A 14,402-nucleotide genomic window follows, 5' to 3' on the forward strand; every position below is an offset into this window, starting at 1 on the left:
ATAATTACAATATTTTGAACTTATGATTTGCCTGTTTTGAACAGGAAACCAATTGCTGTCTTATCAAGAATTGTATGACCTCATACTCGAATAAGGAAATAAGCTATATCAGATAAGGAGGAAACAGTGTTGCACTGCTGTGAAACCAGTATAAAAGGGACATAGAGGAAATTTAGCTTTCATTCCATCTGTGTCGTTCATGTGTGTTATGTGCTGGTTAACTTTGAAAAACAAATGTTTTTCACAAACAAAGACAAACTAGATATGCAACTTCTTTATGAAGACTGCAGAAGGAAGGTGAAGGTAATAGCTGAGTTGTAATCTCAGACAGTGACCAACAATAATGGCAATTGGGTGCTGATAATCTCCATTGAGTGCTCATAAACTGCAACAACACAATAATAACAATTCAATGAATGTATAAAAAATGGTTATTAGAAGGGACTGGAGTACTACGCAGAGGGTAGTGAATAAAACTGCAACAAGCAGAGTGAATTAAATAGGTGTCTTGCAGCTGTTGCCTGTAATCCACATATTAGCTTCAGAGAAGTTGCAAGTAGCTCTGAAATAAGTCAGCCAAGCATTATTTGCATTTTGCACGCATAAGATTCCATCCATATCACTTCATAAGAAGATTAACCAATGGAATTGCAGAAGACACATGAAATTATCTCACTAAATTGTGATGCAAAATCAGGACAATAGGTTCTTTCTTCTTTAGTGGTGAAGTTGCCTTCACAGATTATGGAAAGTCAAATGCATTACTGGGTTGCTCAGAATTCACATTGGTTGAGGCAGGTTGAATGCCAGAGGGAATGGAATGTGAATACTGGCGTGGGATTGTTGGAGACTGTGTGACCACTCTTACTTCACTGAAGAATCTTTAATAGGTATCAAGTGCTGCTGGCTCTCCTAGAGGAAGTACCTCTGGAAGTACACAAATTTGTAGATGTATGTGGTACCAGCATGATGGGTACCAACCTCACTTCTCATTTATACCAAGGAAGGCATTTATACATCTGTTTGCTAGTAGCTGGTTAGGATGTTAAGATGTTATCGCTTGGCATGTGAAGTTCACAAATAATCTCAAATGTGAAGTCTGTGTACAAGTTTCAGTGGCCCAAGAGTATTTAAAACATCATATCATTGCAGTATCTGCAATGATATCAAAGGAAATTCGTCAGACTATCCATACGTCCTTGCATTAGTGACTGCAAATGTGTGTTGCAGTAGCCAGTGGGAATTTTGATCACTTGATGATATAAATGGAATTTTGAGGAAGTGTTTATAATCACAATCTTTTGTGAGTTCTGTTTACTTGCTGTTGCTGATGTAATTTTACAGTATAAGTGCACTATTATTTAACAATCCTGATACCTCAGTCCCATGTTTTATAAATGTATTCAGTTTTTGATGTGCACTGTTCTGTCAGGGCTGTGGCAGAAAGAACAGTAGAATGTTACTGTAGTTATCTGGTGAATCATCCGTAGATGCCATGTAATTTGCCTTCCAGTTGGTGTGCCAGTCCAATCACATGTAGCCAAGTTTGATGAGTATCAGTTTAATTTAAAACTTTTCTCATCTTTTGTAACTAGACTCCTTAGCTTCCATCAAGCTGGAGTACCCCATTAGCCTGACACAACAGTTTTCTATAACAACACAAACTTCAAAATAGGACACCAACTGGTTTCATGTTCGTAACACGTAAGTCCTATCTTCTAAAGATCATAATTTCTCTGATGCTACTAATCTGATCTTGGAGGTTAAAATTCCATTGAATTCATCTCTTTTAAAACTATGATATTAGCAGCAAAATTTACTGTAGTTCCTTTTGAAAAAGTGAGGTAGACACTAATATTTCAATAATTAATATAGCTATGAAAAGAGACAATACATCATTTAGTGAGGAATTTATTTCAATGGATACAAAGTAATGATACCTTAAATGGTTCAGAAAATATATGAGGTTAAAGGCTTAAACAGAATCACCCTCTACATAAACCTCTTTCAGGAGCTGAGGAGTGAGGTGGCAGCTAGGCTGTGTTAAGTCGGAGGTGTGGAGAAACAGTATATTATTAGCTAGCTATATTCTTCCCACAGATATATATAAACCCTAGAATGTTACAAATTATGTTGAGAATATCGGAAATACGTTTGTACTGTTCATATAAAAGAAGTAATGTAATTGTGGTAAAAAGTGTTCATAATCAAAATGGGGTAAAAGTACTCTATAATGTAGTCAACATAAGGATGACAAGAAAAGTCAGAAACATCACTTGATTTGACAATTCAGAGGCTTCCTTTACCAGGCTACAGATTAGCTAGCTGTTTCTCAAGGATCTCCTTGCGGGGTGGGGGAGTGGCTCAGTACGTAAAAAACAGTATCCCATTTTAGTCCGTAGATGCATCACGACACTGCACTGAGCAGATATTTGAATGTTGTGCAGCGGTAGATGAATTTAGTGAAACTAAACTTCTAATTGTTGTTGTTGTTTATAGGTCCCCTAACTCCGACTTCAGAGCATTTCTGCTCAAGCTTGAGAGGGTTCTTGGTTCACTTTGTCGGAAGTACCAGAAAGTAGTTATGTGTGGTGACTTCAATACAAATTTTGTATATGATGGTGCAAGAAAAAGGATGTTGGTAGATCTCCTAAATTCATATGATCTGATGCAAACTGTGTTCTTTCCAACTAAGGTGCAGGGGAACATCAGCACAGCCATAGACAATATTTTTATTCATTCTTCATTACTAGATGGGCATTCTGCTAGTAAAAGGGTGAAAGGCCTTTCAGACCATGATGCATGAATTTTAACACTAAAAGGCTTTTGTACTCCAACCAAGGTCATATTTAATTACAAACTATGCAGGAAAGTTAATCCAACAACAATAGAGAAGTTTTTTAAACTTCATCAAGGAACAAGAGTGGCAGGATGTTTATAGTGCCGATAACATCAATGATAAATACAATGCTTTCCTTAACACATTTCTCATGCTCTTTGAGAGTTGCTTTCCATTAGAACATTCTAAACAGGGTACTAGCAGTAATGGGCAGTCCGGGTGCAGTAATGGGCAGCCCGGGTGGCTGACTAGTGGGATAAGGATACCATGTAGAACAAAGCAGGAATTATATCAAAATGTTATAAGCAGTCACAATCAAGCTACAGTAGCCCATTACAAACAGTATTGTAAGGTGCTTAAAAATGTTATCAGGAAGGCAAAGAGTTTGTGGTATGCAAATAGAATATCTAATTCACAGGATAAAATTAAAACCATATGGTTTGTTGTGAAGGAAGTGTCTGGTCAGCAGCACAAAATCGATGATATAAAGTCAGTTTGCAGTAAAAATATTTCTGTTACTGATAAATCAGATATATGTAGAGTATTTAACAATCATTTTCTGAGAATTGCTGGTGAATTAAATAAAAATTTAGTTTCTTCAGGAAATCGTATAACTTTCTTGGCAAATACCTTTTCGAGATTGATGTCTGAAATTCTTCTCTGTGATACAGACAAGAGGGAAATTGAGTCAATAATTAAAACACTGAAGACCAAGGACTCTCATGGTTACGATGGAGTGTCTAGCAGAATATTACAGTACTGTGCTGCACATGTTAGCCCTGTATTTAGCCATATTTGTAATTTTTCCTTTAGGAATGGTCAGTTTCCTGAGCGATTAAAATACTCGGTAGTAAAGCCGCTTTATAAAAAGGGAGAAAGGGATAATGTAGATAGTTTTAGACCTATTTCTATGCCATCAGTGTTTGCAAATGTTATTGAAAAAGCTATGTATATAAGGATAATTGATCATTTTATGTCACACAATTTGCTATCAAATGTACAGTTCAGCTTTAGAAGTTGTTTAACAACTGAAAATGCTATATTCTCTTTTCTCTATGAGGTACTGGATGGGCTAAACAAAAGGTTTCAAACGCTTGGTATATTTTTTGATTTAAGTAAGGCATTTGATTGTGTTGATCACAAAATATTGCTTCAGAAGTTGGACCATTATGGAATACGGGGAGTAGCTCACAACGTTAGTGACAGGCAGCAAAAGGTCATTATTCACAGTGTTGATAATGGCTGTGATGTGGGGTCTGAGTGGGGTATTGTCAAGTGGGGGGTGCCACAGGGATCAGTGTTGGGGCCGCTCCTGTTCCTTATTTATATAAATGATATGCCCTCTAGTATTATGGGTAACTCTAAAATATTTCTATTTACTAATGACACTAGCTTGGTAGTAAAGGAATTTGTGTGCAACATTGGCTTGGTTTCAAATAGTGCAGTGCATGACCTCAGTTCATGGCTTGTAGAAAATAAACTAACGCTAAATCACAGTAAGACTCCGTTTTTACGGTTTCTAACACACAATTCAACAAAATCTGACATTTTAATTTCACAGAATGGGCATGTGATTAGTGAAACTGAACAGTTCAAATTTCTAGGTGTTCAGATAGATAGTAAGCTGTCGTGGAAAGCCCATGTTCAGGATCGTGTTCAAAGACTTAATACTGCCATTTTTGCTATTCAAATGGTATCTGAAGTAAGTGATCGTTCGACATGAAAATTAGTCTACTTTGCTTATTTTCTTTTGCTATTGTCGTATGGTATTATATTTTGGGGTAACTCTTCCCATTCTAAAAGGATGCTTTTGGCCCCAGAAACAGGTGGTTCGGGCAATAAGTGGTGTTAGTTCATGAACATATGTATATTCCTTATTGCCGTTACCAATATTAGTTGGTTCCTAAGAATAAGCAACTTTCACTTGGTTAATACTCGGCAGAAATCAAACCTGCATTAGGATCGGACTTCCTTAACTCTTGTGCAAAAAGGTGTGCAGTTTACTGCTGCATCCATTTTCAATAAGCTGCCACTCGAATTCAAAAATCTTAGCAGTAATCCATGTGCTTCCAAATTGAAACTGAAGAGTTTCCTCATGGGTCACTTCATGGGTCACTCCTCCTTTTCTATCAAGGAGTTCCTTGAAAAATTAAGTTGATTTTTATTGTATTGCTGATAGTGTTTACTTAAACTTGTGGACTGACTTTTTTAAGGTTCATGAACATTCATTTTTAACTGATATTATTTTCATGTACTGACACATCCCATGACCTTGGAGATTTGCTCCTCAATTTGGTCCTATGGAGCTTGAAAAAAATAAATAAATAAATATAGAATGTTAGGCTAGAGTACATTAGATTGGGTGAACTGAGAACAACAACATAGAAAATTGAAAAGTGAGTAAAGGGAAGAATTGAATAACAGTGAGAGAGTTCTGAATGAACTTTCTGCATGAATATATGTAATGTAGCAGGAAGTTGGTTGAAGTGAAAGGGGGGTTATGGTACAGTGAACTATGGTATGACTTGTCTTGAAAGGGTTGTTGGGATATGATAGGTGGAGAAGCGGCACTGCATGGGCTTAAAAGAATTGTATCTGAATGACATCTCAGATTTGCACCTCAAAAATCATAGCATGAATCAACTGTTTTCAAGCATTCTGGGCTAATTAAGTACTCACAGGTCAAATACTGTTGTGTGGTTTTTAAGACAAGGATTTACCTATTTCTGTAGTTGGTTAATAACAGAAACATGCAAAACCTCTGTTGTATTTGTCATGTGATCACATTTGACTTAATCTGATTTGCATTTGAGGAAGTCGCTTGACATTAGAGAAGTAAGACATGACACCAAGAGAAATCTCTACTAATCTGTAGGGTTTCTGTTTAAGGTAGGGTACAGTCTAAACAAATATAGAGATGTATTATACCAAAAATATGAATAAGAGAAAAAGCAAGTGATGTGGTATTTTATAGCTCTATAAATTTAATCAGAAAACTTTACAAAAACTGTCCAATTTTACTGTATATTCTCTGCCATGATGCAAATGTTGCCACACAATGTATCAGTATATAAAAATGGCTCTTGTTTGTGCATTTTCGTGAATTATTGTAATATTTTTTCTAAAAGCTGTCTGAATTAGCTGGTTGGTGCAGGTCTAGTGTAAATGTATAAACAGTTATGCATGGACATTTTAAAAGTAACATTTTACTGCAAATTTTGATTTGTATGTTTCTTAATTCTGTGATTTTCTCTCTCTTTCAGAATTCATGTTTTATCCATAGAGACGTGATGATGGCATTATTTTTGTGACAAGTGAGTACAAGAAATATCTGTGCTAATCAGGAAAAGTAGTCATAGTAACAAAAATTTATAAGTTAGTAACTTTGGGAGATCTCACAGAGGCTGTATATGACATGCAGGAAAATAGAGATTGTGTGACTCAGCATAATTTTGTGTTTTTTTTTTTTTTACAAGAAGATTATAGTTGATGCTAAACAAACAGCAAAACAACAAAGTTCTTAGTTAAAATAGTTTAGAAATCTTTTCAAAAGGTGGACAATTAGAGAACGAAGTATCTCCAGCTAATTTTTGAATCTACAACAATTCTGTTGTCTCTCTCTTATGTATAGGATGATTCTTCGTTTAAAGTGCCTCTTATAAAGTAGTGTGATATAAATTAAAAGGGATCATAGCCTTATGCACCAAAAGTACTTCTGATGATATCACTCTATTTCTTATAAGAGTTCAAAGTATTTTACTACTGTTGTGAAATGTGATTTCGGATCTGTTGTTACCAGATAATTATGTATTCTTGAAATGTACTAAACTTATTTTGTCTCACATATTTGCTAATGATATGGGTGTTCACTGTATATAGCAAACAATGTAAAGTAGACACTAATATGATTGTATCAACACTGTTTTAATGTAATGAAACTCTTATGTCTTTAGCTGTTGATTCTGATGTTGACAACCATTCTAAATAGAATGTGCTTCTGGGTGTTCTGCTGAGTTATCCTCATTTACATACAATATTCACTCACATCAAGGAAACCTAGGAGATCACATTGTGCTTGTAGGTTTGCCTTGCTGTTGCTGCTATTGGACTCTTTTTATAGCTGTAAATACATGCTCTCAAAGTTGTGCATATTTTGTAATGTTTAGAGCACAACATTTATTGCTACTACATTAATGTTTTCCAGATGGGCTGTTGCCACTCACATTATTATTTGTAGCAATCTTCTGTGATCAACTTTGTGTTTAGAGAAGCATGACTCACACGAATCTCATTGTCTGGTTGTAAGTTGTACCATCTCTTGTAACATGCATATGAAATTTTGTGGTTGTGTCCTGCTTCCAGATCTAAACTTGCTTTTGAAATTTAAAGTAATCATAAAACTTCCTTTGTTAAATTTTCATAAGTAAGACTATGTAATGTGATCACGTAGAAAATTTGTTTTTCTAAGAATCTGTTTAAAAGGTACCTTATTTATACTTGGAAGGTTAGTTACTATTTTGTCCTAAAGTTGGAAGTTTTAACTATGAACTGTAAGATTGTTATAACACTGTCTTTTGGTGTAAGTTTATGTATATCAAAAAAAAGTTACTCACATTGAGTATGACAAATAGATAATTTATTGGTAATTTGAAATATGTTGTGTATTCACTTGATATGAAATAAAAGGATTAATTTTTTAAAAAGAAAACAAAATGATTGAAAAACTGTGCCACATAGTTTGTATTAGTATCCCATCTTGTTTTTAAATAAAATAATGGTATCAGTGTGTCGAATATTAATTCTGCATTTTTAGAGCTTAATCAATTGGATTTACCTATACTTATCACTTATTCTTGAAATTCACAGTTGTAAATATAACAGATGTACCATCTTTAATTACCATTTTTAATGACATTATATAGTTTTCACATTCTTGTTATTTGTTCACTAACACTTAAAACATAATGTTTGTTGTGCAAGAGAAATATTGTTTCACAGGGAAGGGGAGAGATGTATGTTAACACATTACCTACTGCTTATCCCACCATGGTCCCCAAAGCAGTTTGTTTCTCCCCATCAGCATGAATTTCAGAAACTTCTGGAAAGTGCAAGAACAATTATTATGAGAAATTCCAAGCTGTAAAAGGCTCAAAGGTGTATAATTATTAAATGAGATAAATAACTCAAATATATTATTGCTTCTGTTCGGCCCACCAGTGACCCAATGACATCTTTTCATGCTGGTTTTCAATTGTTTGGGTCATCTTGTGTCTCGATTGGTACTGCACTCTTTTAGCACCAAATGCTGCAGAAAACAGCTCTCTTATTCTTGGACATTAAAATACTCACACCATCATATGTTAGTGCTAGCAGGCAAGAACAGCTGCTGTAAGGTATGTAGCAAAATCATGTTTACAGTCATGAGAGTGTCTGCTATAATAATTATGTTTGGGTACCAGTTCTAATCAAGTTTCGTTGCATGTTTAGCTAGAAATGGATCCATCTACTTCTGGGCTGCCTGTAACAAGAAAACAAAGACGTAGTACACCATTAGATAAAGAGGGACTACGCTGCTAAATCAAAATGACTCCAGTGACCATGACATCTTTTTTGCATCTGATGATGATCCAGCTTACAAGCCCCAAGATTCTCTCTGGATTTACATGTAAATGATGATGACTTCTGTTCCAGTGAGGTTGATGGATACTGTACATAACTCTGATAATGATAATGGTGTCAGTGAAAATTGTATCCCAATATGCAAACCAATTAGACAAAATTTAGCAAAAGTAATTTTCAATCAGGGTTTGGAAGTTAACATTTCGACCAATTTGGACATCCCTTCTGATGTTTACAAAATGTTGGTAACACAAGACACATTTAACAATATGGTGTTGGAAACAAACAGATATGCAGCACAGAAACCATCCAAAATGACAGGCAAAAAAAAAAAACTCATCTAGCCAATTGTATTGACATTTCTGAGAAAGAAATAGACAAATTTACTGACATAATGCTAATTGTAAGGTTAAATGATTTCCCAGAAATTTTATTTTATTGGTCAAAGAATCCACTGTACAGAAATAGTTATAAAAGCTACTATGCCTTGTGACTGATTTCTAGTTTTATGGTCTTGGTGCCATTTGGTTAATAATGATGCCCCTAGAAATGTAAACAACAGGACTTTCAAAGTACATGTGTTAGTTGAGCATCTGCAGAGTAACTTTCAAAATAAGTGTGATTGATGAATCCATGATTCCTTGGAATGGGAGATTGATTTTTAGGCAGTATATCCCCCAACAAGTCTCACAAATATAGTGTAAAACTCTACAAGATTTGTACAGAGCAAGGATACACTTTTGTCTTGGAAAGCTATCTAGGGAAAGACAACAAACAACAAAGTGCAGATCACACAGAAGTTATTATTATGAAAATGTATCAGCCGCTTTTTGAAAAAGGTCCTATTCTTTATGCTGAAAATTTCTGTACAAGTATTTCCCTAGTGCGTTAACTGTTAGACAAAATATACTTCTCTGTGGAATAATTCATCCCAATAGACCAGGACTTCCCAAAGGTATTGTAGAGAGAAAACCTTAAAAAGAGGGAACTATGTAGAGAACAATAATGGCATCAAAATTTCTAACTGGATGGATAAAAGCAGAGTTCTAATAATTTAATGGTTGTTTTAGACAACATCAGGAAAAAGAACAGACAAGGAGAAGTTATAATGAAACTAAAGGTTGTACTGGAGAAACAAGATAAAGAAACAAACAAGATACAAAAGGTTTTAATCTCAGTGATAAGATTCTTTGTTTTATTCAACATTGAGAAAGGAGGTGAAATGCTGGAGAAAAGCTGCAATGTTCTACTAGGTTGTACTAGGACCTCTGTAGTAAATGCTTGGGCCCCGAGCACTTCGAGGAAAAGAATGTCATTTCAAATTTTCAAGGGCCCCGAGCGCTTTGAGGAAAAGAATGCATTTTCAAAGAGTGCATTGCCTTGCAATTATGTGGATATGCTGCTTGTGCCACTCATACATCAAGAAAGCAAGCTCGTACTTTGAGAGATTAATTGAGGAACTAGCAAGAAAATTTTGGCCACACTGCATGTTGCACTTTAAAGGATCATCACTCAGCAAGACAAAAAAGCAGCAGACAGCAAAACATCAATGAAAAACACATCCGTGAATGACTCTTCAAGACTGCAGTGTTTAATGATGCAAAGGTTATATTAATAAATATTGTTCATATAATTTATTCATGTGTTTTGCAAATGAAATAGCAGCGTAAAATGTCCATCAAAAATAAAAAATCAAGAGACAACAAAACCATGAATGATTATTTAAGATTCCAGATAAACAGTGCAAAGTTTATGTAAAAATCAGTTTTTTCTGTATTTTTTCCTGTAAGATATGTGTTTACCAAATAAAGAAGTAGGGAAAAAATTTCTGGGAAAAAAATTATTTCGTGGTGTAGCTGGTCACTACTGCAGCAGTATACACAATGGTGTCTTTGCTGTAGACAGCCCAGCAAACAGCTCTGTTGTGAAGTGATGATTGATGTCATACAGAGGTATAGCCTATTTATACTCACAGCATTCGGGACACCGGTGACCTGACCCGCATGAAATTTTCATCAGGTCACAGATGGACCATATGATACAGTACAGGCAAAACATCAAATGCTGCTCCACTGAGAAAGTGTTAAAGTGACAGAAACATGCAAACTCAATAATAATAATAATAATCAGTGTGAGAAGCAGCAGTACTTTGTGGAAATCTTTGGGCAGGCCATAAGTTGATAATGATGATAGTTGGGGATCAGACATTATATGAATGCAACAGAGTTTAGTGTAATAATTTTTATGCTTTTAGAATATATGCACTGTAATGGGCTTTACTAAGTATTGTTTCAAACCTCTGATGACATTTTCAGGAACAATAGGATTTATCTGGCAATGGAGCCATGTATTATTTCAGAACTAAGAAATAGCAAGGTGGAAAACTACTTGTAGGTCAGCTGTATGATTTTTTGGTTAAATACTTGCAAGGAGAATCTTACAAATAAGACTGAAATGTCTCCACACTTTGCTTGAATTTCCATTGCAGTACTGTTTATAGTCAAGAAGGAAGAAGAAAATAATGAAAGTGGTTGTTTTTGAGATTAACTAAAAATTAATCTGAACTATGGTTGCTCATGTGTTGTAATGTGTAAGGAAGTATCTAGTGGTAAGAATGAATTTGTTGAATGTATTTGAGACATCAAGGTTTGAAATGTAACTGATTACACAGGAAGATTGGGTGTATACAAATAACAACAAGCTTGAATGTGAAGAGATGAAGGGGATAGAGGAATGTTAAGTTGTACAGTTGAAATTTAAGTAGGAAATAAATTAATCTGGTACAAAATCAAACTAAAGAAATGAGTAATGTGGAGGATCTGGAGCATCTAAATTCCAAGGAAAATTAAAATATACTATGTCTTCAAAATTTAAACTTATCTTATTGAATTATCAAAAGATAATGTATAAATAGTTACAGAAAAAGGTGTTTCCAGAATGAAACTTTATAAGCAACAAAAGAACAAACTGCAACAGATGTGTACATACAAACTGATAAACTGAGCCGACTACTAGGTTTTGGGAAATAGTTTCCTTCATCTATTAGAGTTGTTCCTCTGTGACTTTTGTGTTGTGGTACTGACTGGAGTTTTTCTTAATTTCGGAATATCTCCATCTATTCTCTGTGAAGACCATGGCAGAGGTTACCAGTTATTAGGGCTTTTTCTTTTCCATCAATGTGTGGAGTACAGGAAGAATGATTGTTTAAATTCCTCTGTGCATGCTGTAAGTAATCTTATCTTGTCCTCACGATGCCTATGGGAGGAATATGGAGGGGGCTGTACTATATTTCTAGAGTTGTCATTTAAAACTGGTTCTTGAAACTTTGTTATTAAACTTTCTTTGGGTAGTTTATGTCTATCTTCAGAAGTCTGTCAATTCAGTTCTTTCAACATAGTTCTTTCAACATAGTTCTTTCAACATCTCTGTGACTCACTCCCACAGGCCAAACAAACCTGTGATCATATGTGCTGCCCTTCACTGTGTACATTCAATATTCCCAACTAGTCCTATTTGTGCATGTCCTACACACTTGAGAAATACCCTAGGAAGGGTCACACAGGTGATTTGTAAGAAACCTCATTTGTAGACTGCATTTCCCTAGTATTCTGCCAATAAACTGAAATTTGATATGTGCTTTACCCACAGCTGAGCTTATATGATCATTCCATTTCATGTTCCTAATAAGTGTTACATTCAGGTATTTGTGTATCAAGATCTGACAGAGTGTTTATGCAGCTTCGTTCAGACAATACTTCTTGTAGATAACTGCATCATCTGCAAAAAATCTAAGATTACCATTAATATCATCCATAAGGTCATTTATATACAAAATGAACAGCAAAGATCCCAACGCACTTCCTGTGGGCGCACTTGAAGTTACTTATGCATCCATTGAACTCTCTCCATCCAAGGTAACTTGGTGCATTCTACCTACCAAAAAATCCGGAATCCAGTCACAAATTTTGCTTGATATCCCATATTTTCATACTTTTTATACAAGTGTAGATGTGGTGCTGAGTCAGTTGCTTTTCGGAAATCAAGAAATACTGCAACCACCTGGCTGCCTTGATCCAAATTTTTCAGTATGTTATTTGAGAAAAGTGCAAGTTGGGTTTCATGTGATTTGTGTTTTTGAAATCCATGCTGATTTGTGGAGAAGGTACTCCTGTTCAATATAGAATACAATCTAAGGTTCTATAACAAATGGGTGTCAAGGGTATTGGATGGTAGTTTTGTGGATTATTCCTTGTACTCTTCTTGTAGAGCAGTATGACCTGTGCTTTCTTCCGTCTACTGGACATGATTTTTTTTTTTTAAGATTGTACGATAAATTATATGAGGCCTGTCTAAAAAGTATCTGGCTTTTGGCCAGAAAAAATATTTCAAATGCCTGACAGGGCTGGGACCCCAATCCCCTTCAAAGTAGCCCCCTTGTTCTTCCACACACTTAGCCCACCACTCCTTCCACTGCTGGAAACACCTCTGGAAGTTTTCTTTGGAACGGTGTTGAGCTCTGTTGTCGTGTTCTGCATTATCTCTTCTCTACTCTCAAAACGGGATCCTTTCAGTGGCGTCTTCAATTCTGGAAACAACCAGAAGTCACAAGGAACCATGTCTGGAGAGTAGGGCAGTTGGCGAATGGCTGTAATTCCATGTTTGTCCAAGAAATTTTGGATCAAGTGGGAGGAATGAATGAGGGCATTGTCATGATGCAGTTGCCAGTTTTTTGCCATCCAAATGTCTGGTCTTTTGCATTGAACTGCGTCATGGTGTCACAGGAGAACTCATTCTGGTGCCTATTCATGATGCACAATTCCACGGACATCAAAGAAGACAGTCAGCGTAACCTTGGATTTTGCTTCGCACCTGCCGCACTTTCTTCAGTCTTGGAGACTCGGGATGCTTCCATTGTGACGACTGTCTTTTTGTTTTGGGGACATATCTATACACACATGACTCATCTCCCATGTTCAGAAACCCAGGATCAATGTTGGTGGTGTCCAGAAGGTCCTGTGCAACGTCGAAAAGGAGGTCTTTTTATTCCTGTGACAACTCGGGCACAAATTGCGCACCCACTTGGTGCATGTTCAAACCATCATGCAAAATTTCATATGCAGACTCTTTACTCACTCCAGCCTCTTGGGCAATCTCCCACACACTCAAATGATGATCTGCCATCACCAAATTTTGCATCTTCTCAACAACAGCTGCATTCCAAGCAGTATGGGGCCTGCCAGAATGCTGGTCACTCTCTGCTGATGTGTGGCCATTTTTGAATCAGTTGAACCACTCCTTAATTTGTGTTACACCTATCGCATCTTCTCCAAATATCTGCTGAATCTTATGAATTGTTTTGCTTTGAGAATCACCAAGCCTTTGACAAAATCACAGTATCTGCTCAACACGTGCAGTCATCTTGAGAGAATCTGTAATCCAATGAACACGTTGTGTAGCACCTCACTCAGTGACCGACAGGCAGCAACTGATGCTCTGGAAGGCAGGGACAAAATTTATGCGTGTGCTTAAAAGTCTCTTCCTTTACTGTGTACAGTGGCGCTGTGGTATCATCTGTATTTTGTGTGGGAAAATCAAAGGTTGGATATTTTTTAGATAGACCCCGTAGTTAACAGGGGGTCTAAGTCATCTGCAAATTGAGTGTAGAATCTGATAGGGATCCCATTGGGCCCTGGGACTTTGTTCAGTTTTAATGGTTTTGACTGTTTCTCAATGCCACCGACTCTGATATCTATTTCACTCATATTTTCAGTGGTACGAGGATTAAACTGGGGCAATGTTCCTGGATTTTCCTTTGTAAGAGAAAATTTAAAAACAGATTTAAACATTCTGCATTTGCTTTGGTACTCTCAATTGCAGTTCCTGTCTTGGTCATGAGTGACTGGACATTAACTGTGGTGCAACTAAACAGCCTTTACATATGACC

At 36.1% G+C, this 14,402-nt stretch overlaps 1 protein-coding gene across 1 annotated transcript in view; it reads left to right on the plus strand.

The window, feature by feature from the left end:
- LOC126185470 (MOB kinase activator 1B) overlaps positions 1–6,288 on the plus strand; it is a 70,442-nt gene extending 64,154 nt beyond the window's left edge. Inside the window, exon 6 of the transcript XR_007537187.1 lies at positions 6,103–6,288. The gene's annotated coding sequence lies outside the window, so the exon portion shown is untranslated. The remainder of the gene's footprint in view (positions 1–6,102) is intronic.
- Positions 6,289–14,402: the final 8,114 nt, after the last annotated feature.

This window comes from Schistocerca cancellata, chromosome 1 (genome assembly GCF_023864275.1).
Source record: "Schistocerca cancellata isolate TAMUIC-IGC-003103 chromosome 1, iqSchCanc2.1, whole genome shotgun sequence".
In the NCBI taxonomy this organism is placed as follows: domain Eukaryota; kingdom Metazoa; phylum Arthropoda; class Insecta; order Orthoptera; family Acrididae; genus Schistocerca; species Schistocerca cancellata.